The 3,389-nt window shown below is 35.4% G+C and overlaps 1 long non-coding RNA gene across 1 annotated transcript in view; it reads right to left on the reverse strand.

The window, feature by feature from the left end:
* The window catches only part of LOC128248561 (uncharacterized), a 7,495-nt gene that overhangs the window by 1,547 nt on the left and 2,559 nt on the right, over positions 1-3,389 (reverse strand). The window lies entirely within an intron of this gene.

The raw sequence follows: 3,389 nt of genomic DNA on the forward strand, positions 1-3,389 counted from the left end.
CTTATAATTAATAATACTTGGAGGGAAAGTTCTTTTATGCATATTTAGTTTAGCTTAGGAGGTGTAGTGTATTATATATTTAATTATACTTAGAGAATGAGTATTTAGTAGCGTGAAGACAGATTAGACTAGATTGATATCTCCTGTTTAATAGGTCATTCTTAGCTGTTAGGATCTCAAGGCACTCGGTTAAACAGAGCTGACAGCGCCTGTTAGTTGGGTTATAGGAATTAGCTACTTTTAGAATGTGCCAATATATATATATATATGTATGTATGTATGTATGTATGTATGTATGTATGTATGTATGTATGTATGTATGTATGTGTATGTATGTATGTATGTATATATTTTTGTATATATGTCGCTTCTGTATATAACAATTTAAATTCCTCTTCCAAGAAGGAGTTGGTTTCTAACAAAGATACAAAGCTCTATCTTTGGAATGTATATAACGAAAACATTTTACATTTTAAACTTACGAAAAGTCTTGCTTAATTTTAGTGTTTCTCTCACAGTAAAAGCTTATCCTGACTGACAGTGAAGCGTTTACTTAGAAAACCAAGTCTTCTGATTATTTTTGGTATAAATGTAAATTTGTTATCCGCATAGAGAAGCCAGAGGTTTCGAAGTAATTGTCCATAATTATCTTCTTTTTCTTCCAGAATTTTACATCAGCAGCATATCTGACCCCTATGACGGTACATACTTTTCTTCTCTGTCCCAAGCAAAAATATCCGGTCTGTTATGCTTATGTTTAACAGATGTTTTGATGGAAATGTTTCATCAGTATTCCTTGATCTGATATTTGTGTACGTATTCAATAAAATGGGAATTCTCTATATTTATTTCAGAATAATCTTTTTTTTCGTATGGCAGTGTATATTGTTTTTGCGACATACATACAAAATGGTGCCGTCAACATCAGACGTGCTGGTGAAGTTGGCCGTTTAAAAAATATTTTTGAACGTTCCCTTCTAAATTTATGCCGACTTCTCCAGCCTAAAACAGTAACTAGTTTAGTTTTCCTATTATAAATAAGAGAAACACTTTTTCAGTACAAACGTAGCATTAAAGCGGATTTCAAAAATATATCTTATAACACGTGGAATTTCGCTAACGCGATTATGCCTGAAAGTAACACCAACACAACCGACGGAAGCCGCTCTACAATACGAAGATGTAAGCATGTATATATGTGTGTGTGTGTGTGTGTGTGTGTGTGTGTGTGTGTGTGTGTTAAAGCGAGCGTGTGCATGTAAGCGTATTCGGCTTAAATTTAACTGTTTGCATAAAAAAAAAGAAAATCTCTTAACCACAAATGAAAGTATTTAAAACAATAAAAGAAAGCAGCAGGTGGATTATGGCTGGGAGACAACGGTCCACTAATGTAATCGTCCTCAGCTTCCACCACAACCTCAAAGCGGTTCCGGAACCGGGTACATGCATTCCTCATTATGTATCTGGAAACATCTTCAAACATCTCGATTTTCGAGCTCCTTGGACTTCACCACAAGAACAACGTGTCCTTCTAAACTGCGCTGGGATGACAATCCACTTAAGTCTTGAAAGCCAGAGTAAATGTTTGGGGCCTACTCTTTTGGGTCCATTCTCATGGAGTCCACTCTCTTAGGGTTCAGTCTCTTGGGTTTCACTCTGAGCGTTTTGCAGAAGAGACTCGTGTGAAAATGGAAACCACGGTTCACCTTTTCCCTTTGCAATATATTTCGCCACCATGTTCTATCGTGACATTCACAGCAAAAATAAATTTATCATAAAAAGTGTTTTTAATCAAGGAAGGAGCAAACTATTCACCTCACTTTTTAGGGATCTACTGTATGCTGACAAATTATGACCTTGTCAGTCATACAGAGCATGGAGTGCAGACGTTGATTTCTGCATCTAATTCGTCATGTGATGTCTTTGGTTTAAAGAAAATTTTAGTTGTGTGTCATTCTGCGCCTGATTAACTTGTGCAGCAACTTAAAACGTATGTGAAAGATAATTTTCTTATGATTGTCGAGTCTTTCATATAATTTGGGTGCGTTGTAAATAAAACGGAACATTTGTATCAGAAATATATCCAAGGATTCAAAAGGCAGCAAATTCTTGGAAATTTTGAATAAACAGTTAAATACAGGTAAATACAGGTAAATACAGTTACATAAAGGTAAATATCAGGAGAAAATAAAAGACGGACATAAAAGGGAATACGGACTTGGTGGATGTTTTTTAGTTGTGATTTCGTGGTATAATATACCTGTCTGAATCGGATTAATCTCACATACGAGCACACAATAATGCACTTTCTATTAATATTGGAACATACCCATAGTTTTAATCTTATCAATATCCCATATGTCACGGGATACGCAAATCTCAATGATATTTGAAGGATCATTTCAAGGTTCATTAAGAGAATACCACAGGTAGTTCAAGCAACATCAAAACTAATGCACGGTTAATGTGGAGGTCTGTTTAAAAGTATGTCTGGTCTAAAAAGCCACATAAGGTCCCATGGCAGAATTGAACATCGTGTACACAGAGGTAGTCGATGCGGAACGTAAAAGCGAAATAAGGATTAAAAATGTTGACAAAAACTTAATGACGTTCTTGAAGGGAATCGGATAAGCTCCCTTATTCAAAATCCCCTTCTAATAACAATTGCTTCAGACAGAGCCATGACATAGAATATTCAGAAGCTGTTGGAAGCATTAGAAACTGACAAGAATGTGGATAGAATGTAAATTTGTTGTTGGCATCCTTTTTGTCTCGGGAGACAATGGAGTTGCGCATGAAATAATCTAGTCCGGTTTTTACATTTTATTCACTTTAATTTACTTTAAGGTATGGATGACTGAAGTATACTTTTAACTTCCCCGCTCTTCTAAATACCTAGTAAATAACGAACTCGCTTTGTTATCATGAGTGCACCAAACCACGCATGTGCTTAGGCTCACATTTTTGGTGATGCTTCTATGAGCGTGTGTACTCGTGCCATGCAGCTTGCCCGAGGGCTTTTATACATCCATATCTTTTAACGGTTATGTCCAATACTTTTCTCGCTGGATTATGTGTTCGTTTCTCTTTTATCTTCTGCAATATTATTTTTGATCTATACATATGAAGATCTTTCCTTCGTTTGGCTGTTTTTACATTGTGGAACAGTCATTTTAACGAGTTGCTTTTATTTATTTATTTATTTATTTATTTATTTATTTATTTATTTATTTATTTATCACCCGATGAGATACATCTGCACCACCGGATGCTCCTGAACCAGTTGTGGAGTGTCCCACAAGAGGAATCGATGCTAGATGTGTCGAAACAATTGTCGTGATTAATAATATATTCTCGTATATTTCATCTTCTGTCATTCATTTGTTATA

This window comes from Octopus bimaculoides, chromosome 8, assembly GCF_001194135.2.
Source record: "Octopus bimaculoides isolate UCB-OBI-ISO-001 chromosome 8, ASM119413v2, whole genome shotgun sequence".
NCBI lineage: Eukaryota > Metazoa > Mollusca > Cephalopoda > Octopoda > Octopodidae > Octopus > Octopus bimaculoides.